Here is a 22,912-nt window from a genome sequence, read left to right as displayed (position 1 = left end):
ATCACGTGGGTTTTCTCGACTTGCGGAGGGTGGGTTCTCGAGTTGTGGCGGGGCCCTGGCCAGTCTCCCCTGTTAGCCCAGTGGGGTGGTGTTGCCTCCTTTGGAGCGGCGAGGGCAGGGAGCCGCCTCGGTATTCCCCAGGAGGCGCTGCGGTGCACCGGGTCTCCGTCAAGCATTGAGCTAGGGCCCTCGGGGTGCCCCTCGAGGTGGGATGGGCATCTCGGGGCATCTCTGGAGTGGCATCAAGGGAGCCGAGGGGACTCAGCCTTTCTCTCGGGTCACAGGACGGGGAAACCGGGCTTCATCTCGAATGCAGGGTCGAAGGTCGTGCTTTTCCTGGAGTCGCAGCGGGAGGCGGGGGTTGCCTCTCTGGATCCCATGCCAGGCGCCTCAGGGAGCCTCTCTTGTTGCCTCTGGGAAGTGCCGGCCGGCCTCCTTTACCATTGCCAGGGGCAGCTGGGCTTCCCGTCGATTCGCTGCGATGCAATGGGGCCCCATGTGCCATTGCGGTCTTCCTTGGGGATCTTTGGACTTGGGGCCGGAACTGCTGTCTTGGGGCCTCCTCTGGAGCATCAGGAGAAGGGACAGGCCTCCTCTTCAGGTGCGAAGGAAAGTAGGAATTCCAGTCGAGTGGAGGCAAAGCAGGCGGCCCCCCTCTCGAGAAGAGGTGGCGTAGGAGAGGCGGGGTCGCTGTCGAGCCGCGCCGGGAGACTCGGGGTTGCACTCGCGTGGGGACACGAGGATCTCGGGGAACCTTTGGGGCTGCCTAGACGGAGTCCAGCCTGCTTTGCAGGGCCAGAGAGCACTCAGGATGCCTCTCGAGTCGTTGCAGATACAAAGTGCCCCTTCTCGCAGGGAGGGGGGCCCACGGGACGCTCTCGCGCTGTGGCGGGAAGCCCTGCCTTCTTGGCGGGTTGGTACGGGTATCTCGGGGGAAACCTGGTGCCACCCGCACGGAGTCAAGCCCCGTTCTGAGCCGGGAGAGGTGCCGGGGCATGCTCTCCATGCCCTGCACGGGAAAAGTGCCTCCTCACGCAATGGGCGTGGCATCACGTGGGTTTTCTCGACTTGCGGTGGTGGGTTCTTGAGTTGTGGCGGGGCCCTGGCTCGTCTCCCCTGTTAGCCCACTGGGGTGGTGTTGCCTCCTTTGGAGCGGCGAGGGGAGGGAGCTGCCTCGGGATTCCCCAGGAGGCGCTGCAGCGCACAGGGTCCGCGGCACGGCACGCATAGGGCTAGGACCCTCAGGGTGCCCCTCGAGGTCGGATGGGCTTCTCGGGGCATCTCTGGGGTGGCATCAAGGGAGCCGCGGGGACTCAGCCTTTCTCTCGGGTCACAGTAAGGGGAAATCGGGCTTCATCTCGAATGCAGGGTCGAAGGTCGTGCTTTTCCTGGAGTCGCAGCGGGAGGCGGGGGTTGCCTCTCTGGATCCCATGCCAGGCTCCTCAGGGAGCTTCTCTTGTTGCCTCTGGGAAGTGCCGACCTCCTTTGCCATTGCCAGGGGCAGCTGGGCTTCCCGTCGATTCGCTGCGATGCAATGGGGCCCCATGTGCCATTGCGGTTTTCCTTGGGGACCTTCGTTCTTGGGGCCAGAACTGGTGTCTTGGGGCCTCCTCTGGAGCGTCAGGAGAAGTGACAGGCCTCCTTTTGAGGTGCGAAGGAAAGTAGGGATTCCAGTTGAGTGGAGGCAAAGCCGGCGGCCCCCCTCTCGAGAAGAGGTGGCGTAGGCGAGGCGGGGTCGCTGTCGAGCCGCGCCTGGAGACTCGGGGCTCCGCTCTCGTGGGGACACGGGGATCTCGGGGAACCTCTGGGGGCGCCGAGAGGGAGTCCAGCCTCCTTTGAGGGCCAGAGAGCACTCAAGATGGCTCTCGAGTCGCTGCAGATACAAAGGGCCCCTTCTCGCACGGAGGGGGGCCCACAGGACGCTCTCGCGCTGTGGCGGGAAGCCCTGCCTTCTTGACCGGTTGGCACGGCTATCTCGGGGGACACCTGGTGTCGGCCGCACGGAGTGAAGCCCCGTTCTGAGCCGGGAGAGGTACCGGGGCATGCTCTCCACGCCCTGCAAGGGAAAAGCGCCTCCTCACGCAGTGGGCGTGGCATCACGTGGGGTTTCTCGACTTGCGGCGGTGGGTTCTCGAGTTGCGGCGGGGACCCTGGCCCGTCGCCCCTATTAGCCCAGCGGGGTCGTGGTGCCTCCTATGGAGCGGCGAGGGGAGGGAGCCGCCTTGGGTTTCCCCAGGAGGCGCTGCAGCGCACCGGGTCCGCGGCAAGCATTGAGCTAGGACCCTCGGGGTGCCCCTCGAGGTGGGATGGGCATCTCGGGGCATCTCTGGAGTGGCATCAAGGGAGCCGCGGGGACTCAGCCTTTCTCTCGGGTCACAGTAAGGGGAAACCGGGCTTCATCTCGAATGCAGGGTCGAAGGTCGTGCTTTTCCTGGAGTCGCAGCGGGAGGTGGGGGTTGCCTCTCTGGATCCCATGCCAGGCTCCTCAGGGAGCTTCTCCTGTTGCCTCTGGGAAGTGCCGGCCTCCCTTGCCATTGCCAGGGGCAGCTGGGCTTCCCGTCGATTCGCTGCAATGGAATGTGGCCCCATGTGCCATTGCGGGCTTCCTTGGGGACCTTTGGCCTTGGGGCCGGATCTGGTGTCTTGGGGCCTCCTCTGGAGCGTCAGGAGAAGTGACAGGCGTCCTCTTGAGGTGCGAAGGAAAGTAGGGATTCCCGTCGAGTGGAGGCAAAGCCGGCGGCCCCCCTCTCGAGAAGAGGTGGCGTAGGGGAGGTGGGATCGCTGTCTAACTGTGCCTGGAGACGCGGGGTTCCACTCGCGTGGGGACACGGGGATCTCGGGGCACCTCTGGGGCCGCCTAGACGGAGTCCAGCCTGCTTTGCAGGGCCAGAGAGCACTCAGGATGGCTCTCGAGTCGCTGCAGATACAAAGGGCCCCTTCTCGCAGGGAGGGGGGCCCACGGGACGCTCTCGCGCTGTGGCGGGAAGCCCTGCCTTCTTAGCGGGTTGGCACGGGTATCTCGGGGGACACCTGGTGTCACCCGCACGGAGTCAAGCCCCGTTCTGAGCCGGGAGAGGTGCCGGGGCATGCTCTCCATGCCCTGCACGGGAAAAGTGCCTCCTCACGCAATGGGCGTGGCATCACGTGGGTTTTCCCGACTTGCGGTGGTGAGTTCTCGAGTTGTGGCGGGGCCCTGGCCAGTCTCCCCTGTTAGCCCAGTGGGGTGGTGTTGCCTCCTTTGGAGCGGCGAGGGCAGGGAGCCGCCTCGGTATTCCCCAGGAGGCGCTGCGGTGCACCGGGTCTCCGTCAAGCATTGAGCTAGGGCCCTCTGGGTGCCCCTCGAGGTGGGATGGGCATCTCGGGGCATCTCTGGAGTGGCATCAAGGGAGCCGAGGGGACTCAGCCTTTCTCTCGGGTCACAGGACGGGGAAACCGGGCTTCATCTCGAATGCAGGGTCGAAGGTCGTGCTTTTCCTGGAGTCGCAGCGGGAGGCGGGGGTTGCCTCTCTGGATCCGATGCCAGGCGCCTCAGGGAGCCTCTCTTGTTGCCTCTGGGAAGTGCCGGCCGGCCTCCTTTACCATTGCCAGGGGCAGCTGGGCTTCCCGTCGATTCGCTGCGATGCAATGGGGCCCCATGTGCCATTGCGGTCTTCCTTGGGGATCTTTGGACTTGGGGCCGGAACTGCTGTCTTGGGGCCTCCTCTGGAGCATCAGGAGAAGGGACAGGCCTCCTCTTCAGGTGCGAAGGAAAGTAGGAATTCCAGTCGAGTGGAGGCAAAGCCGGCGGCCCCCCTCTCGAGAAGAGGTGGCGTAGGAGAGGCGGGGTCGCTGTCGAGCCGCGCCGGGAGACTCGGGGTTGCACTCGCGTGGGGACACGAGGATCTCGGGGAACCTTTGGGGCTCCCTAGACGGAGTCCAGCCTGCTTTGCAGGGCCAGAGAGCACTCAGGATGGCTCTCGAGTCGTTGCAGATACAAAGTGCCCCTTCTCGCAGGGAGGGGGGCCCACGGGACGCTCTCGCGCTGTGGCGGGAAGCCCTGCCTTCTTGGCGGGTTGGTACGGGTATCTCGGGGGAAACCTGGTGCCACCCGCACGGAGTCAAGCCCCGTTCTGAGCCGGGAGAGGTGCCGGGGCATGCTCTCCATGCCCTGCACGGGAAAAGTGCCTCCTCACGCAATGGGCGTGGCATCACGTGGGTTTTCTCGACTTGCGGTGGTGGGTTCTTGAGTTGTGGCGGGGCCCTGGCTCGTCTCCCCTGTTAGCCCACTGGGGTGGTGTTGCCTCCTTTGGAGCGGCGAGGGGAGGGAGCTGCCTCGGGATTCCCCAGGAGGCGCTGCAGCGCACAGGGTCCGCGGCACGGCACGCATAGGGCTAGGACCCTCGGGGTGCCCCTCGAGGTCGGATGGGCTTCTCGGGGCATCTCTGGGGTGGCATCAAGGGAGCCGCGGGGACTCAGCCTTTCTCTCGGGTCACAGTAAGGGGAAATCGGGCTTCATCTCGAATGCAGGGTCGAAGGTCGTGCTTTTCCTGGAGTCGCAGCGGGAGGCGGGGGTTGCCTCTCTGGATCCCATGCCAGGCTCCTCAGGGAGCTTCTCTTGTTGCCTCTGGGAAGTGCCGACCTCCTTTGCCATTGCCAGGGGCAGCTGGGCTTCCCGTCGATTCGCTGCGATGCAATGGGGCCCCATGTGCCATTGCGGTTTTCCTTGGGGACCTTCGTTCTTGGGGCCAGAACTGGTGTCTTGGGGCCTCCTCTGGAGCGTCAGGAGAAGTGACAGGCCTCCTTTTGAGGTGCGAAGGAAAGTAGGGATTCCAGTTGAGTGGAGGCAAAGCCGGCGGCCCCCCTCTCGAGAAGAGGTGGCGTAGGCGAGGCGGGGTCGCTGTCGAGCCGCGCCTGGAGACTCGGGGCTCCGCTCTCGTGGGGACACGGGGATCTCGGGGAACCTCTGGGGGCGCCGAGAGGGAGTCCAGCCTCCTTTGAGGGCCAGAGAGCACTCAAGATGGCTCTCGAGTCGCTGCAGATACAAAGGGCCCCTTCTCGCACGGAGGGGGGCCCACAGGACGCTCTCGCGCTGTGGCGGGAAGCCCTGCCTTCTTGACCGGTTGGCACGGCTATCTCGGGGGACACCTGGTGTCGGCCGCACGGAGTGAAGCCCCGTTCTGAGCCGGGAGAGGTACCGGGGCATGCTCTCCACGCCCTGCAAGGGAAAAGCGCCTCCTCACGCAGTGGGCGTGGCATCACGTGGGGTTTCTCGACTTGCGGCGGTGGGTTCTCGAGTTGCGGCGGGGACCCTGGCCCGTCGCCCCTATTAGCCCAGCGGGGTCGTGGTGCCTCCTATGGAGCGGCGAGGGGAGGGAGCCGCCTTGGGTTTCCCCAGGAGGCGCTGCAGCGCACCGGGTCCGCGGCAAGCATTGAGCTAGGACCCTCGGGGTGCCCCTCGAGGTGGGATGGGCATCTCGGGGCATCTCTGGAGTGGCATCAAGGGAGCCGCGGGGACTCAGCCTTTCTCTCGGGTCACAGTAAGGGGAAACCGGGCTTCATCTCGAATGCAGGGTCGAAGGTCGTGCTTTTCCTGGAGTCGCAGCGGGAGGTGGGGGTTGCCTCTCTGGATCCCATGCCAGGCTCCTCAGGGAGCTTCTCCTGTTGCCTCTGGGAAGTGCCGGCCTCCCTTGCCATTGCCAGGGGCAGCTGGGCTTCCCGTCGATTCGCTGCAATGGAATGTGGCCCCATGTGCCATTGCGGGCTTCCTTGGGGACCTTTGGCCTTGGGGCCGGATCTGGTGTCTTGGGGCCTCCTCTGGAGCGTCAGGAGAAGTGACAGGCGTCCTCTTGAGGTGCGAAGGAAAGTAGGGATTCCCGTCGAGTGGAGGCAAAGCCGGCGGCCCCCCTCTCGAGAAGAGGTGGCGTAGGGGAGGTGGGATCGCTGTCTAACTGTGCCTGGAGACGCGGGGTTCCACTCGCGTGGGGACACGGGGATCTCGGGGCACCTCTGGGGCCGCCTAGACGGAGTCCAGCCTGCTTTGCAGGGCCAGAGAGCACTCAGGATGGCTCTCGAGTCGCTGCAGATACAAAGGGCCCCTTCTCGCAGGGAGGGGGGCCCACGGGACGCTCTCGCGCTGTGGCGGGAAGCCCTGCCTTCTTAGCGGGTTGGCACGGGTATCTCGGGGGACACCTGGTGTCACCCGCACGGAGTCAAGCCCCGTTCTGAGCCGGGAGAGGTGCCGGGGCATGCTCTCCATGCCCTGCACGGGAAAAGTGCCTCCTCACGCAATGGGCGTGGCATCACGTGGGTTTTCCCGACTTGCGGTGGTGAGTTCTCGAGTTGTGGCGGGGCCCTGGCCAGTCTCCCCTGTTAGCCCAGTGGGGTGGTGTTGCCTCCTTTGGAGCGGCGAGGGCAGGGAGCCGCCTCGGTATTCCCCAGGAGGCGCTGCGGTGCACCGGTTCTCCGTCAAGCATTGAGCTAGGGCCCTCTGGGTGCCCCTCGAGGTGGGATGGGCATCTCGGGGCATCTCTGGAGTGGCATCAAGGGAGCCGAGGGGACTCAGCCTTTCTCTCGGGTCACAGGACGGGGAAACCGGGCTTCATCTCGAATGCAGGGTCGAAGGTCGTGCTTTTCCTGGAGTCGCAGCGGGAGGCGGGGGTTGCCTCTCTGGATCCGATGCCAGGCGCCTCAGGGAGCCTCTCTTGTTGCCTCTGGGAAGTGCCGGCCGGCCTCCTTTACCATTGCCAGGGGCAGCTGGGCTTCCCGTCGATTCGCTGCGATGCAATGGGGCCCCATGTGCCATTGCGGTCTTCCTTGGGGATCTTTGGACTTGGGGCCGGAACTGCTGTCTTGGGGCCTCCTCTGGAGCATCAGGAGAAGGGACAGGCCTCCTCTTCAGGTGCGAAGGAAAGTAGGAATTCCAGTCGAGTGGAGGCAAAGCCGGCGGCCCCCCTCTCGAGAAGAGGTGGCGTAGGAGAGGCGGGGTCGCTGTCGAGCCGCGCCGGGAGACTCGGGGTTGCACTCGCGTGGGGACACGAGGATCTCGGGGAACCTTTGGGGCTCCCTAGACGGAGTCCAGCCTGCTTTGCAGGGCCAGAGAGCACTCAGGATGGCTCTCGAGTCGTTGCAGATACAAAGTGCCCCTTCTCGCAGGGAGGGGGGCCCACGGGACGCTCTCGCGCTGTGGCGGGAAGCCCTGCCTTCTTGGCGGGTTGGTACGGGTATCTCGGGGGAAACCTGGTGCCACCCGCACGGAGTCAAGCCCCGTTCTGAGCCGGGAGAGGTGCCGGGGCATGCTCTCCATGCCCTGCACGGGAAAAGTGCCTCCTCACGCAATGGGCGTGGCATCACGTGGGTTTTCTCGACTTGCGGTGGTGGGTTCTTGAGTTGTGGCGGGGCCCTGGCTCGTCTCCCCTGTTAGCCCACTGGGGTGGTGTTGCCTCCTTTGGAGCGGCGAGGGGAGGGAGCTGCCTCGGGATTCCCCAGGAGGCGCTGCAGCGCACAGGGTCCGCGGCACGGCACGCATAGGGCTAGGACCCTCGGGGTGCCCCTCGAGGTCGGATGGGCTTCTCGGGGCATCTCTGGGGTGGCATCAAGGGAGCCGCGGGGACTCAGCCTTTCTCTCGGGTCACAGTAAGGGGAAATCGGGCTTCATCTCGAATGCAGGGTCGAAGGTCGTGCTTTTCCTGGAGTCGCAGCGGGAGGCGGGGGTTGCCTCTCTGGATCCCATGCCAGGCTCCTCAGGGAGCTTCTCTTGTTGCCTCTGGGAAGTGCCGACCTCCTTTGCCATTGCCAGGGGCAGCTGGGCTTCCCGTCGATTCGCTGCGATGCAATGGGGCCCCATGTGCCATTGCGGTTTTCCTTGGGGACCTTCGTTCTTGGGGCCAGAACTGGTGTCTTGGGGCCTCCTCTGGAGCGTCAGGAGAAGTGACAGGCCTCCTTTTGAGGTGCGAAGGAAAGTAGGGATTCCAGTTGAGTGGAGGCAAAGCCGGCGGCCCCCCTCTCGAGAAGAGGTGGCGTAGGCGAGGCGGGGTCGCTGTCGAGCCGCGCCTGGAGACTCGGGGCTCCGCTCTCGTGGGGACACGGGGATCTCGGGGAACCTCTGGGGGCGCCGAGAGGGAGTCCAGCCTCCTTTGAGGGCCAGAGAGCACTCAAGATGGCTCTCGAGTCGCTGCAGATACAAAGGGCCCCTTCTCGCACGGAGGGGGGCCCACAGGACGCTCTCGCGCTGTGGCGGGAAGCCCTGCCTTCTTGACCGGTTGGCACGGCTATCTCGGGGGACACCTGGTGTCGGCCGCACGGAGTGAAGCCCCGTTCTGAGCCGGGAGAGGTACCGGGGCATGCTCTCCACGCCCTGCAAGGGAAAAGCGCCTCCTCACGCAGTGGGCGTGGCATCACGTGGGGTTTCTCGACTTGCGGCGGTGGGTTCTCGAGTTGCGGCGGGGACCCTGGCCCGTCGCCCCTATTAGCCCAGCGGGGTCGTGGTGCCTCCTATGGAGCGGCGAGGGGAGGGAGCCGCCTTGGGTTTCCCCAGGAGGCGCTGCAGCGCACCGGGTCCGCGGCAAGCATTGAGCTAGGACCCTCGGGGTGCCCCTCGAGGTGGGATGGGCATCTCGGGGCATCTCTGGAGTGGCATCAAGGGAGCCGCGGGGACTCAGCCTTTCTCTCGGGTCACAGTAAGGGGAAACCGGGCTTCATCTCGAATGCAGGGTCGAAGGTCGTGCTTTTCCTGGAGTCGCAGCGGGAGGTGGGGGTTGCCTCTCTGGATCCCATGCCAGGCTCCTCAGGGAGCTTCTCCTGTTGCCTCTGGGAAGTGCCGGCCTCCCTTGCCATTGCCAGGGGCAGCTGGGCTTCCCGTCGATTCGCTGCAATGGAATGTGGCCCCATGTGCCATTGCGGGCTTCCTTGGGGACCTTTGGCCTTGGGGCCGGATCTGGTGTCTTGGGGCCTCCTCTGGAGCGTCAGGAGAAGTGACAGGCGTCCTCTTGAGGTGCGAAGGAAAGTAGGGATTCCCGTCGAGTGGAGGCAAAGCCGGCGGCCCCCCTCTCGAGAAGAGGTGGCGTAGGGGAGGTGGGATCGCTGTCTAACTGTGCCTGGAGACGCGGGGTTCCACTCGCGTGGGGACACGGGGATCTCGGGGCACCTCTGGGGCCGCCTAGACGGAGTCCAGCCTGCTTTGCAGGGCCAGAGAGCACTCAGGATGGCTCTCGAGTCGCTGCAGATACAAAGGGCCCCTTCTCGCAGGGAGGGGGGCCCACGGGACGCTCTCGCGCTGTGGCGGGAAGCCCTGCCTTCTTAGCGGGTTGGCACGGGTATCTCGGGGGACACCTGGTGTCACCCGCACGGAGTCAAGCCCCGTTCTGAGCCGGGAGAGGTGCCGGGGCATGCTCTCCATGCCCTGCACGGGAAAAGTGCCTCCTCACGCAATGGGCGTGGCATCACGTGGGTTTTCCCGACTTGCGGTGGTGAGTTCTCGAGTTGTGGCGGGGCCCTGGCCAGTCTCCCCTGTTAGCCCAGTGGGGTGGTGTTGCCTCCTTTGGAGCGGCGAGGGCAGGGAGCCGCCTCGGTATTCCCCAGGAGGCGCTGCGGTGCACCGGGTCTCCGTCAAGCATTGAGCTAGGGCCCTCTGGGTGCCCCTCGAGGTGGGATGGGCATCTCGGGGCATCTCTGGAGTGGCATCAAGGGAGCCGAGGGGACTCAGCCTTTCTCTCGGGTCACAGGACGGGGAAACCGGGCTTCATCTCGAATGCAGGGTCGAAGGTCGTGCTTTTCCTGGAGTCGCAGCGGGAGGCGGGGGTTGCCTCTCTGGATCCGATGCCAGGCGCCTCAGGGAGCCTCTCTTGTTGCCTCTGGGATGTGCCGGCCGGCCTCCTTTACCATTGCCAGGGGCAGCTGGGCTTCCCGTCGATTCGCTGCGATGCAATGGGGCCCCATGTGCCATTGCGGTCTTCCTTGGGGATCTTTGGACTTGGGGCCGGAACTGCTGTCTTGGGGCCTCCTCTGGAGCATCAGGAGAAGGGACAGGCCTCCTCTTCAGGTGCGAAGGAAAGTAGGAATTCCAGTCGAGTGGAGGCAAAGCCGGCGGCCCCCCTCTCGAGAAGAGGTGGCGTAGGAGAGGCGGGGTCGCTGTCGAGCCGCGCCGGGAGACTCGGGGTTGCACTCGCGGGGGGACACGAGGATCTCGGGGAACCTTTGGGGCTCCCTAGACGGAGTCCAGCCTGCTTTGCAGGGCCAGAGAGCACTCAGGATGGCTCTCGAGTCGTTGCAGATACAAAGTGCCCCTTCTCGCAGGGAGGGGGGCCCACGGGACGCTCTCGCGCTGTGGCGGGAAGCCCTGCCTTCTTGGCGGGTTGGTACGGGTATCTCGGGGGAAACCTGGTGCCACCCGCACGGAGTCAAGCCCCGTTCTGAGCCGGGAGAGGTGCCGGGGCATGCTCTCCATGCCCTGCACGGGAAAAGTGCCTCCTCACGCAATGGGCGTGGCATCACGTGGGTTTTCTCGACTTGCGGTGGTGGGTTCTTGAGTTGTGGCGGGGCCCTGGCTCGTCTCCCCTGTTAGCCCACTGGGGTGGTGTTGCCTCCTTTGGAGCGGCGAGGGGAGGGAGCTGCCTCGGGATTCCCCAGGAGGCGCTGCAGCGCACAGGGTCCGCGGCACGGCACGCATAGGGCTAGGACCCTCGGGGTGCCCCTCGAGGTCGGATGGGCTTCTCGGGGCATCTCTGGGGTGGCATCAAGGGAGCCGCGGGGACTCAGCCTTTCTCTCGGGTCACAGTAAGGGGAAATCGGGCTTCATCTCGAATGCAGGGTCGAAGGTCGTGCTTTTCCTGGAGTCGCAGCGGGAGGCGGGGGTTGCCTCTCTGGATCCCATGCCAGGCTCCTCAGGGAGCTTCTCTTGTTGCCTCTGGGAAGTGCCGACCTCCTTTGCCATTGCCAGGGGCAGCTGGGCTTCCCGTCGATTCGCTGCGATGCAATGGGGCCCCATGTGCCATTGCGGTTTTCCTTGGGGACCTTCGTTCTTGGGGCCAGAACTGGTGTCTTGGGGCCTCCTCTGGAGCGTCAGGAGAAGTGACAGGCCTCCTTTTGAGGTGCGAAGGAAAGTAGGGATTCCAGTTGAGTGGAGGCAAAGCCGGCGGCCCCCCTCTCGAGAAGAGGTGGCGTAGGCGAGGCGGGGTCGCTGTCGAGCCGCGCCTGGAGACTCGGGGCTCCGCTCTCGTGGGGACACGGGGATCTCGGGGAACCTCTGGGGGCGCCGAGAGGGAGTCCAGCCTCCTTTGAGGGCCAGAGAGCACTCAAGATGGCTCTCGAGTCGCTGCAGATACAAAGGGCCCCTTCTCGCACGGAGGGGGGCCCACAGGACGCTCTCGCGCTGTGGCGGGAAGCCCTGCCTTCTTGACCGGTTGGCACGGCTATCTCGGGGGACACCTGGTGTCGGCCGCACGGAGTGAAGCCCCGTTCTGAGCCGGGAGAGGTACCGGGGCATGCTCTCCACGCCCTGCAAGGGAAAAGCGCCTCCTCACGCAGTGGGCGTGGCATCACGTGGGGTTTCTCGACTTGCGGCGGTGGGTTCTCGAGTTGCGGCGGGGACCCTGGCCCGTCGCCCCTATTAGCCCAGCGGGGTCGTGGTGCCTCCTATGGAGCGGCGAGGGGAGGGAGCCGCCTTGGGTTTCCCCAGGAGGCGCTGCAGCGCACCGGGTCCGCGGCAAGCATTGAGCTAGGACCCTCGGGGTGCCCCTCGAGGTGGGATGGGCATCTCGGGGCATCTCTGGAGTGGCATCAAGGGAGCCGCGGGGACTCAGCCTTTCTCTCGGGTCACAGTAAGGGGAAACCGGGCTTCATCTCGAATGCAGGGTCGAAGGTCGTGCTTTTCCTGGAGTCGCAGCGGGAGGCGGGGGTTGCCTCTCTGGATCCCATGCCAGGCTCCTCAGGGAGCTTCTCCTGTTGCCTCTGGGAAGTGCCGGCCTCCCTTGCCATTGCCAGGGGCAGCTGGGCTTCCCGTCGATTCGCTGCAATGGAATGTGGCCCCATGTGCCATTGCGGGCTTCCTTGGGGACCTTTGGCCTTGGGGCCGGATCTGGTGTCTTGGGGCCTCCTCTGGAGCGTCAGGAGAAGTGACAGGCGTCCTCTTGAGGTGCGAAGGAAAGTAGGGATTCCCGTCGAGTGGAGGCAAAGCCGGCGGCCCCCCTCTCGAGAAGAGGTGGCGTAGGGGAGGTGGGATCGCTGTCTAACTGTGCCTGGAGACGCGGGGTTCCACTCGCGTGGGGACACGGGGATCTCGGGGCACCTCTGGGGCCGCCTAGACGGAGTCCAGCCTGCTCTGCAGGGCCAGAGAGCACTCAGGATGGCTCTCGAGTCGCTGCAGATACAAAGGGCCCCTTCTCGCAGGGAGGGGGGCCCACGGGACGCTCTCGCGCTGTGGCGGGAAGCCCTGCCTTCTTAGCGGGTTGGCACGGGTATCTCGGGGGACACCTGGTGTCACCCGCACGGAGTCAAGCCCCGTTCTGAGCCGGGAGAGGTGCCGGGGCATGCTCTCCATGCCCTGCACGGGAAAAGTGCCTCCTCACGCAATGGGCGTGGCATCACGTGGGTTTTCCCGACTTGCAGTGGTGAGTTCTCGAGTTGTGGCGGGGCCCTGGCCAGTCTCCCCTGTTAGCCCAGTGGGGTGGTGTTGCCTCCTTTGGAGCGGCGAGTGCAGGGAGCCGCCTCGGTATTCCCCAGGAGGCGCTGCGGTGCACCGGGTCTCCGTCAAGCATTGAGCTAGGGCCCTCTGGGTGCCCCTCGAGGTGGGATGGGCATCTCGGGGCATCTCTGGAGTGGCATCAAGGGAGCCGAGGGGACTCAGCCTTTCTCTCGGGTCACAGGACGGGGAAACCGGGCTTCATCTCGAATGCAGGGTCGAAGGTCGTGCTTTTCCTGGAGTCGCAGCGGGAGGCGGGGGTTGCCTCTCTGGATCCGATGCCAGGCGCCTCAGGGAGCCTCTCTTGTTGCCTCTGGGAAGTGCCGGCCGGCCTCCTTTACCATTGCCAGGGGCAGCTGGGCTTCCCGTCGATTCGCTGCGATGCAATGGGGCCCCATGTGCCATTGCGGTCTTCCTTGGGGATCTTTGGACTTGGGGCCGGAACTGCTGTCTTGGGGCCTCCTCTGGAGCATCAGGAGAAGGGACAGGCCTCCTCTTCAGGTGCGAAGGAAAGTAGGAATTCCAGTCGAGTGGAGGCAAAGCCGGCGGCCCCCCTCTCGAGAAGAGGTGGCGTAGGAGAGGCGGGGTCGCTGTCGAGCCGCGCCGGGAGACTCGGGGTTGCACTCGCGTGGGGACACGAGGATCTCGGGGAACCTTTGGGGCTCCCTAGACGGAGTCCAGCCTGCTTTGCAGGGCCAGAGAGCACTCAGGATGGCTCTCGAGTCGTTGCAGATACAAAGTGCCCCTTCTCGCAGGGAGGGGGGCCCACGGGACGCTCTCGCGCTGTGGCGGGAAGCCCTGCCTTCTTGGCGGGTTGGTACGGGTATCTCGGGGGAAACCTGGTGCCACCCGCACGGAGTCAAGCCCCGTTCTGAGCCGGGAGAGGTGCCGGGGCATGCTCTCCATGCCCTGCACGGGAAAAGTGCCTCCTCACGCAATGGGCGTGGCATCACGTGGGTTTTCTCGACTTGCGGTGGTGGGTTCTTGAGTTGTGGCGGGGCCCTGGCTCGTCTCCCCTGTTAGCCCACTGGGGTGGTGTTGCCTCCTTTGGAGCGGCGAGGGGAGGGAGCTGCCTCGGGATTCCCCAGGAGGCGCTGCAGCGCACAGGGTCCGCGGCACGGCACGCATAGGGCTAGGACCCTCGGGGTGCCCCTCGAGGTCGGATGGGCTTCTCGGGGCATCTCTGGGGTGGCATCAAGGGAGCCGCGGGGACTCAGCCTTTCTCTCGGGTCACAGTAAGGGGAAATCGGGCTTCATCTCGAATGCAGGGTCGAAGGTCGTGCTTTTCCTGGAGTCGCAGCGGGAGGCGGGGGTTGCCTCTCTGGATCCCATGCCAGGCTCCTCAGGGAGCTTCTCTTGTTGCCTCTGGGAAGTGCCGACCTCCTTTGCCATTGCCAGGGGCAGCTGGGCTTCCCGTCGATTCGCTGCGATGCAATGGGGCCCCATGTGCCATTGCGGTTTTCCTTGGGGACCTTCGTTCTTGGGGCCAGAACTGGTGTCTTGGGGCCTCCTCTGGAGCGTCAGGAGAAGTGACAGGCCTCCTTTTGAGGTGCGAAGGAAAGTAGGGATTCCAGTCGAGTGGAGGCAAAGCCGGCGGCCCCCCTCTCGAGAAGAGGTGGCGTAGGCGAGGCGGGGTCGCTGTCGAGCCGCGCCTGGAGACTCGGGGCTCCGCTCTCGTGGGGACACGGGGATCTCGGGGAACCTCTGGGGGCGCCGAGAGGGAGTCCAGCCTCCTTTGAGGGCCAGAGAGCACTCAAGATGGCTCTCGAGTCGCTGCAGATACAAAGGGCCCCTTCTCGCACGGAGGGGGGCCCACAGGACGCTCTCGCGCTGTGGCGGGAAGCCCTGCCTTCTTGACCGGTTGGCACGGCTATCTCGGGGGACACCTGGTGTCGGCCGCACGGAGTGAAGCCCCGTTCTGAGCCGGGAGAGGTACCGGGGCATGCTCTCCACGCCCTGCAAGGGAAAAGCGCCTCCTCACGCAGTGGGCGTGGCATCACGTGGGGTTTCTCGACTTGCGGCGGTGGGTTCTCGAGTTGCGGCGGGGACCCTGGCCCGTCGCCCCTATTAGCCCAGCGGGGTCGTGGTGCCTCCTATGGAGCGGCGAGGGGAGGGAGCCGCCTTGGGTTTCCCCAGGAGGCGCTGCAGCGCACCGGGTCCGCGGCAAGCATTGAGCTAGGACCCTCAGGGTGCCCCTCGAGGTGGGATGGGCATCTCGGGGCATCTCTGGAGTGGCATCAAGGGAGCCGCGGGGACTCAGCCTTTCTCTCGGGTCACAGTAAGGGGAAACCGGGCTTCATCTCGAATGCAGGGTCGAAGGTCGTGCTTTTCCTGGAGTCGCAGCGGGAGGCGGGGGTTGCCTCTCTGGATCCCATGCCAGGCTCCTCAGGGAGCTTCTCCTGTTGCCTCTGGGAAGTGCCGGCCTCCCTTGCCATTGCCAGGGGCAGCTGGGCTTCCCGTCGATTCGCTGCAATGGAATGTGGCCCCATGTGCCATTGCGGGCTTCCTTGGGGACCTTTGGCCTTGGGGCCGGATCTGGTGTCTTGGGGCCTCCTCTGGAGCGTCAGGAGAAGTGACAGGCCTCCTCTTGAGGTGCGAAGGAAAGTAGGGATTCCCGTCGAGTGGAGGCAAAGCCGGCGGCCCCCCTCTCGAGAAGAGGTGGCGTAGGGGAGGTGGGATCGCTGTCTAACTGTGCCTGGAGACGCGGGGTTCCACTCGCGTGGGGACACGGGGATCTCGGGGCACCTCTGGGGCCGCCTAGACAGAGTCCAGCCTGCTTTGCAGGGCCAGAGAGCACTCAGGATGGCTCTCGAGTCACTGCAGATACAAAGGGCCCCTTCTCGCAGGGAGGGGGGCCCACGGGACGCTCTCGCGCTGTGGCGGGAAGCCCTGCCTTCTTAGCGGGTTGGCACGGGTATCTCGGGGGACACCTGGTGTCACCCGCACGGAGTCAAGCCCCGTTCTGAGCCGGGAGAGGTGCCGGGGCATGCTCTCCATGCCCTGCACGGGAAAATTGCCTCCTCACGCAATGGGCGTGGTATCACGTGGGTTTTCCCGACTTGCGGCGGTGGGTTCTCGAGTTGTGGCGGGGCCCTGGCCAGTCTCCCCTGTTAGCCCAGTGGGGTGGTGTTGCCTCCTTTGGAGCGGCGAGGGCAGGGAGCCGCCTCAGTATTCCCCAGGAGGCGCTGCGGTGCACCGGGTCTCCGTCAAGCATTGAGCTAGGGCCCTCTGGGTGCCCCTCGAGGTGGGATGGGCATCTCGGGGCATCTCTGGAGTGGCATCAAGGGAGCCGAGGGGACTCAGCCTTTCTCTCGGGTCACAGGACGGGGAAACCGGGCTTCATCTCGAATGCAGGGTCGAAGGTCGTGCTTTTCCTGGAGTCGCAGCGGGAGGCGGGGGTTGCCTCTCTGGATCCGATGCCAGGCGCCTCAGGGAGCCTCTCTTGTTGCCTCTGGGAAGTGCCGGCCGGCCTCTTTTACCATTGCCAGGGGCAGCTGGGCTTCCCGTCGATTCGCTGCGATGCAATGGGGCCCCATGTGCCATTGCGGTCTTCCTTGGGGATCTTTGGACTTGGGGCCGGAACTGCTGTCTTGGGGCCTCCTCTGGAGCATCAGGAGAAGGGACAGGCCTCCTCTTCAGGTGCGAAGGAAAGTAGGAATTCCAGTCGAGTGGAGGCAAAGCCGGCGGCACCCCTCTCGAGAAGAGGTGGCGTAGGAGAGGCGGGGTCGCTGTCGAGCCGCGCCGGGAGACTCGGGGTTGCACTCGCGTGGGGACACGAGGATCTCGGGGAACCTTTGGGGCTGCCTAGACGGAGTCCAGCCTGCTTTGCAGGGCCAGAGAGCACTCAGGATGGCTCTCGAGTCGTTGCAGATACAAAGTGCCCCTTCTCGCAGGGAGGGGGGCCCACGGGAGGCTCTCGCGCTGTGGCGGGAAGCCCTGCCTTCTTGGCGGGTTGGTACGGGTATCTCGGGGGAAACCTGGTGCCACCCGCACGGAGTCAAGCCCCGTTCTGAGCCGGGAGAGGTGCCGGGGCATGCTCTCCATGCCCTGCACGGGAAAAGTGCCTCCTCACGCAATGGGCGTGGCATCACGTGGGTTTTCTCGACTTGCGGTGGTGGGTTCTTGAGTTGTGGCGGGGCCCTGGCTCGTCTCCCCTGTTAGCCCACTGGGGTGGTGTTGCCTCCTTTGGAGCGGCGAGGGGAGGGAGCTGCCTCGGGATTCCCCAGGAGGCGCTGCAGCGCACAGGGTCCGCGGCACGGCACGCATAGGGCTAGGACCCTCGGGGTGCCCCTCGAGGTCGGATGGGCTTCTCGGGGCATCTCTGGGGTGGCATCAAGGGAGCCGCGGGGACTCAGCCTTTCTCTCGGGTCACAGTAAGGGGAAATCGGGCTTCATCTCGAATGCAGGGTCGAAGGTCGTGCTTTTCCTGGAGTCGCAGCGGGAGGCGGGGGTTGCCTCTCTGGATCCCATGCCAGGCTCCTCAGGGAGCTTCTCTTGTTGCCTCTGGGAAGTGCCGACCTCCTTTGCCATTGCCAGGGGCAGCTGGGCTTCCCGTCGATTCGCTGCGATGCAATGGGGCCCCATGTGCCATTGCGGTTTTCCTTGGGGACCTTCGTTCTTGGGGCCAGAACTGGTGTCTTGGGGCCTCCTCTGGAGCGTCAGGAGAAGTGACAGGCCTCCTTTTGAGGTGCGAAGGAAAGTAGGGATTCCAGTCGAGTGGAGGCAAAGCCGGCGGCCCCCCTCTCGAGAAGAGGTGGCGTAGGCGAGGCGGGGTCGCTGTCGAGCCGCGCCTGGAGACTCGGGGCTCCGCTCTCGTGGGGACACGGGGATCTCGGGGAACCTCTGGGGGCGCCTAGAGGGAGTCCAGCCTCCTTTGAGGGCCAGAGAGCACTCAAGATGGCTCTCGAGTCGCTGCAGATACAAAGGGCCCCTTCTCGCACGGAGGGGGGCCCACAGGACGCTCTCGCGCTGTGGCGGGAAGCCCTGCCTTCTTGACCGGTTGGCACGGCTATCTCGGGGGACACCTGGTGTCGGCCGCACGGAGTGAAGCCCCGTTCTGAGCCGGGAGAGGTACCGGGGCATGCTCTCCACGCCCTGCAAGGGAAAAAACGCCTCCTCACGCAGTGGGCGTGGCATCACGTGGGGTTTCTCGACTTGCGGCGGTGGGTTCTCGAGTTGCGGCGGGGACCCTGGCCCGTCGCCCCTATTAGCCCAGCGGGGTCGTGGTGCCTCCTATGGAGCGGCGAGGGGAGGGAGCCGCCTTGGGTTTCCCCAGGAGGCGCTGCAGCGCACCGGGTCCGTGGCAAGCATTGAGCTAGGACCCTCGGGGTGCCCCTCGAGGTGGGATGGGCATCTCGGGGCATCTCTGGAGTGGCATCAAGGGAGCCGCGGGGACTCAGCCTTTCTCTCGGGTCACAGTAAGGGGAAACCGGGCTTCATCTCGAATGCAGGGTCGAAGGTCGTGCTTTTCCTGGAGTCGCAGCGGGAGGCGGGGGTTGCCTCTCTGGATCCCATGCCAGGCTCCTCAGGGAGCTTCTCCTGTTGCCTCTGGGAAGTGCCGGCCTCCCTTGCCATTGCCAGGGGCAGCTGGGCTTCCCGTCGATTCGCTGCAATGGAATGTGGCCCCATGTGCCATTGCGGGCTTCCTTGGGGACCTTTGGCCTTGGGGCCGGATCTGGTGTCTTGGGGCCTCCTCTGGAGCGTCAGGAGAAGTGACAGGCCTCCTCTTGAGGTGCGAAGGAAAGTAGGGATTCCCGTCGAGTGGAGGCAAAGCCGGCGGCCCCCCTCTCGAGAAGAGGTGGCGTAGGGGAGGTGGGATCGCTGTCTAACTGTGCCTGGAGACGCGGGGTTCCACTCGCGTGGGGACACGGGGATCTCGGGGCACCTCTGGGGCCGCCTAGACGGAGTCCAGCCTGCTTTGCAGGGCCAGAGAGCACTCAGGATGGCTCTCGAGTCGCTGCAGATACAAAGGGCCCCTTCTCGCAGGGAGGGGGGCCCACGGGACGCTCTCGCGCTGTGGCGGGAAGCCCTGCCTTCTTAGCGGGTTGGCACGGGTATCTCGGGGGACACCTGGTGTCACCCGCACGGAGTCAAGCCCCGTTCTGAGACGGGAGAGGTGCCGGGGCATGCTCTCCATGCCCTGCAGGGGAAAAGTGCCTCTTCACGCAATGGGCGTGGCATCACGTGGGTTTTCCCGACTTGCGGTGGTGGGTTCTCGAGTTGTGGCGGGGCCCTGGCCAGTCTCCCCTGTTAGCCCAGTGGGGTGGTGTTGCCTCCTTTGGAGCGGCGAGGGCAGGGAGCCGCCTCGGTATTCCCCAGGAGGCGCTGCGGTGCACCGGGTCTCCGTCAAGCATTGAGCTAGGGCCCTCGGGGTGCCCCTCGAGGTGGGATGGGCATCTCGGGGCATCTCTGGAGTGGCATCAAGGGAGCCGAGGGGACTCAGCCTTTCTCTCGGGTCACAGGACGGGGAAACCGGGCTTCATCTCGAATGCAGGGTCGAAGGTCGTGCTTTTCCTGGAGTCGCAGCGGGAGGCGGGGGTTGCCTCTCTGGATCCGATGCCAGGCGCCTCAGGGAGCCTCTCTTGTTGCCTCTGGGAAGTGCCGGCCGGCCTCCTTTACCATTGCCAGGGGCAGCTGGGCTTCCCGTCGATTCGCTGCGATGCAATGGGGCCCCATGTGCCATTGCGGTCTTCCTTGGGGATCTTTGGACTTGGGGCCGGAACTGCTGTCTTGGGGCCTCCTCTGGAGCATCAGGAGAAGGGACAGGCCTCCTCTTCAGGTGCGAAGGAAAGTAGGAATTCCAGTCGAGTGGAGGCAAATCCGGCGGCCCCCCTCTCGAGAAGAGGTGGCGTAGGAGAGGCGGGGTCGCTGTCGAGCCGCGCCGGGAGACTCGGGGTTGCACTCGCGTGGGCACACGAGGATCTCGGGGAACCTTTGGGGCTGCCTAGACGGAGTCCAGCCTGCTTTGCAGGGCCAGAGAGCACTCAGGATGGCTCTCGAGTCGTTGCAGATACAAAGTGCCCCTTCTCGCAGGGAGGGGGGCCCACGGGACGCTCTCGCGCTGTGGCGGGAAGCCCTGCCTTCTTGGCGGGTTGGTACGGGTATCTCGGGGGAAACCTGGTGCCACCCGCACGGAGTCAAGCCCCGTTCTGAGCCGGGAGAGGTGCCGGGGCATGCTCTCCATGCCCTGCACGGGAAAAGTGCCTCCTCACGCAATGGGCGTGGCATCACGTGGGTTTTCTCGACTTGCGGTGGTGGGTTCTTGAGTTGTGGCGGGGCCCTGGCTCGTCTCCCCTGTTAGCCCACTGGGGTGGTGTTGCCTCCTTTGGAGCGGCGAGGGGAGGGAGCTGCCTCGGGATTCCCCAGGAGGCGCTGCAGCGCACAGGGTCCGCGGCACGGCACGCATAGGGCTAGGACCCTCGGGGTGCCCCTCGAGGTCGGATGGGCTTCTCGGGGCATCTCTGGGGTGGCATCAAGGGAGCCGCGGGGACTCAGCCTTTCTCTCGGGTCACAGTAAGGGGAAATCGGGCTTCATCTCGAATGCAGGGTCGAAGGTCGTGCTTTTCCTGGAGTCGCAGCGGGAGGCGGGGGTTGCCTCTCTGGATCCCATGCCAGGCTCCTCAGGGAGCTTCTCTTGTTGCCTCTGGGAAGTGCCGACCTCCTTTGCCATTGCCAGGGGCAGCTGGGCTTCCCGTCGATTCGCTGCGATGCAATGGGGCCCCATGTGCCATTGCGGTTTTCCTTGGGGACCTTCGTTCTTGGGGCCAGAACTGGTGTCTTGGGGCCTCCTCTGGAGCGTCAGGAGAAGTGACAGGCCTCCTTTTGAGGTGCGAAGGAAAGTAGGGATTCCAGTCGAGTGGAGGCAAAGCCGGCGGCCCCCCTCTCGAGAAGAGGTGGCGTAGGCGAGGCGGGGTCGCTGTCGAGCCGCGCCTGGAGACTCGGGGCTCCGCTCTCGTGGGGACACGGGGATCTCGGGAACCTCTGTGGGCGCCGAGAGGGAGTCCAGCCTCCTTTGAGGGCCAGAGAGCACTCAAGATGGCTCTCGAGTCGCTGCAGATACAAAGGGCCCCTTCTCGCACGGAGGGGGGCCCACAGGACGCTCTCGCGCTGTGGCGGGAAGCCCTGCCTTCTTGACCGGTTGGCACGGCTATCTCGGGGGACACCTGGTGTCGGCCGCACGGAGTGAAGCCCCGTTCTGAGCCGGGAGAGGTACCGGGGCATGCTCTCCACGCCCTGCAAGGGAAAAGCGCCTCCTCACGCAGTGGGCGTGGCATCACGTGGGGTTTCTCGACTTGCGGCGGTGGGTTCTCGAGTTGCGGCGGGGACCCTGGCCCGTCGCCCCTATTAGCCCAGCGGGGTCGTGGTGCCTCCTATGGAGCGGCGAGGGGAGGGAGCCGCCTTGGGTTTCCCCAGGAGGCGCTGCAGCGCACCGGGTCCGCGGCAAGCATTGAGCAAGGACCCTCGGGGTGCCCCTGGAGGTGGGATGGGCATCTCGGGGCATCTCTGGAGTGGCATCAAGGGAGCCGCGGGGACTCAGCCTTTCTCTCGGGTCACAGTAAGGGGAAACCGGGCTTCATCTCGAATGCAGGGTCGAAGGTCGTGCTTTTCCTGGAGTCGCAGCGGGAGGCGGGGGTTGCCTCTCTGGATCCCATGCCAGGCTCCTCAGGGAGCTTCTCCTGTTGCCTCTGGGAAGTGCCGGCCTCCCTTGCCATTGCCAGGGGCAGCTGGGCTTCCCGTCGATTCGCTGCAATGGAATGTGGCCCCATGTGCCATTGCGGGCTTCCTTGGGGACCTTTGGCCTTGGGGCCGGATCTGGTGTCTTGGGGCCTCCTCTGGAGCGTCAGGAGAAGTGACAGGCCTCCTCTTGAGGTGCGAAGGAAAGTAGGGATTCCCGTCGAGTGGAGGCAAAGCCGGCGGCCCCCCTCTCGAGAAGAGGTGGCGTAGGGGAGGTGGGATCGCTGTCTAACTGTGCCTGGAGACGCGGGGTTCCACTCGCGTGGGGACACGGGGATCTCGGGGCACCTCTGGGGCCGCCTAGACGGAGTCCAGCCTGCTTTGCAGGGCCAGAGAGCACTCAGGATGGCTCTCGAGTCGCTGCAGATACAAAGGGCCCCTTCTCGCAGGGAGGGGGGCCCACGGGACGCTCTCGCGCTGTGGCGGGAAGCCCTGCCTTCTTAGCGGGTTGGCACGGGTATCTCGGGGGACACCTGGTGTCACCCGCACGGAGTCAAGCCCCGTTCTGAGCCGGGAGAGGTGCCGGGGCATGCTCTCCATGCCCTGCACGGGAAAAGTGCCTCCTCACGCAATGGGCGTGGCATCACGTGGGTTTTCCCGACTTGCGGCGGTGGGTTCTCGAGTTGTGGCGGGGCCCTGGCCAGTCTCCCCTGTTAGCCCAGTGGGGTGGTGTTGCCTCCTTTGGAGCGGCGAGGGCAGGGAGCCGCCTCGGTATTCCCCAGGAGGCGCTGCGGTGCACCAGGTCTCCGTCAAGCATTGAGCTAGGGCCCTCGGCGTGCCCCTCGAGGTGGGATGGGCATCTCGGGGCATCTCTGGAGTGGCATCAAGGGAGCCGAGGGGACTCAGCCTTTCTCTCGGGTCACAGGATGGGGAAACCGGGCTTCATCTCGAATGCAGGGTCGAAGGTCGTGCTTTTCCTGGAGTCGCAGCGGGAGGCGGGGGTTGCCTCTCTGGATCCGATGCCAGGCGCCTCAGGGAGCCTCTCTTGTTGCCTCTGGGAAGTGCCGGCCGGCCTCCTTTACCATTGCCAGGGGCAGCTGGGCTTCCCGTCGATTCGCTGCGATGCAATGGGGCCCCATGTGCCATTGCGGTCTTCCTTGGGGATCTTTGGACTTGGGGCCGGAACTGCTGTCTTGGGGCCTCCTCTGGAGCATCAGGAGAAGGGACAGGCCTCCTCTTCAGGTGCGAAGGAAAGTAGGAATTCCAGTCGAGTGGAGGCAAAGCCGGCGGCCCCCCTCTCGAGAAGAGGTGGCGTAGGAGAGGCGGGGTCGCTGTCGAGCCGCGCCGGGAGACTCGGGGTTGCACTCGCGTGGGGACACGAGGATCTCGGGGAACCTTTGGGGCTGCCTAGACGGAGTCCAGCCTGCTTTGCAGGGCCAGAGAGCACTCAGGATGGCTCTCGAGTCGTTGCAGATACAAAGTGCCCCTTCTCGCAGGGAGGGGGGCCCACGGGACGCTCTCGCGCTGTGGCGGGAAGCCCTGCCTTCTTGGCGGGTTGGTACGGGTATCTCGGGGGAAACCTGGTGC

Source organism: Giraffa tippelskirchi, chromosome 14 (genome assembly GCF_054371585.1).
Source record: "Giraffa tippelskirchi isolate mGirTip1 chromosome 14, T2T-mGirTip1v1.2.pri, whole genome shotgun sequence".
Classification (NCBI taxonomy): Eukaryota; Metazoa; Chordata; class Mammalia; order Artiodactyla; family Giraffidae; genus Giraffa; species Giraffa tippelskirchi.
The sequence above is the reverse complement of the archived record's forward strand: the minus strand, read 5'-3'. Positions refer to the sequence as shown.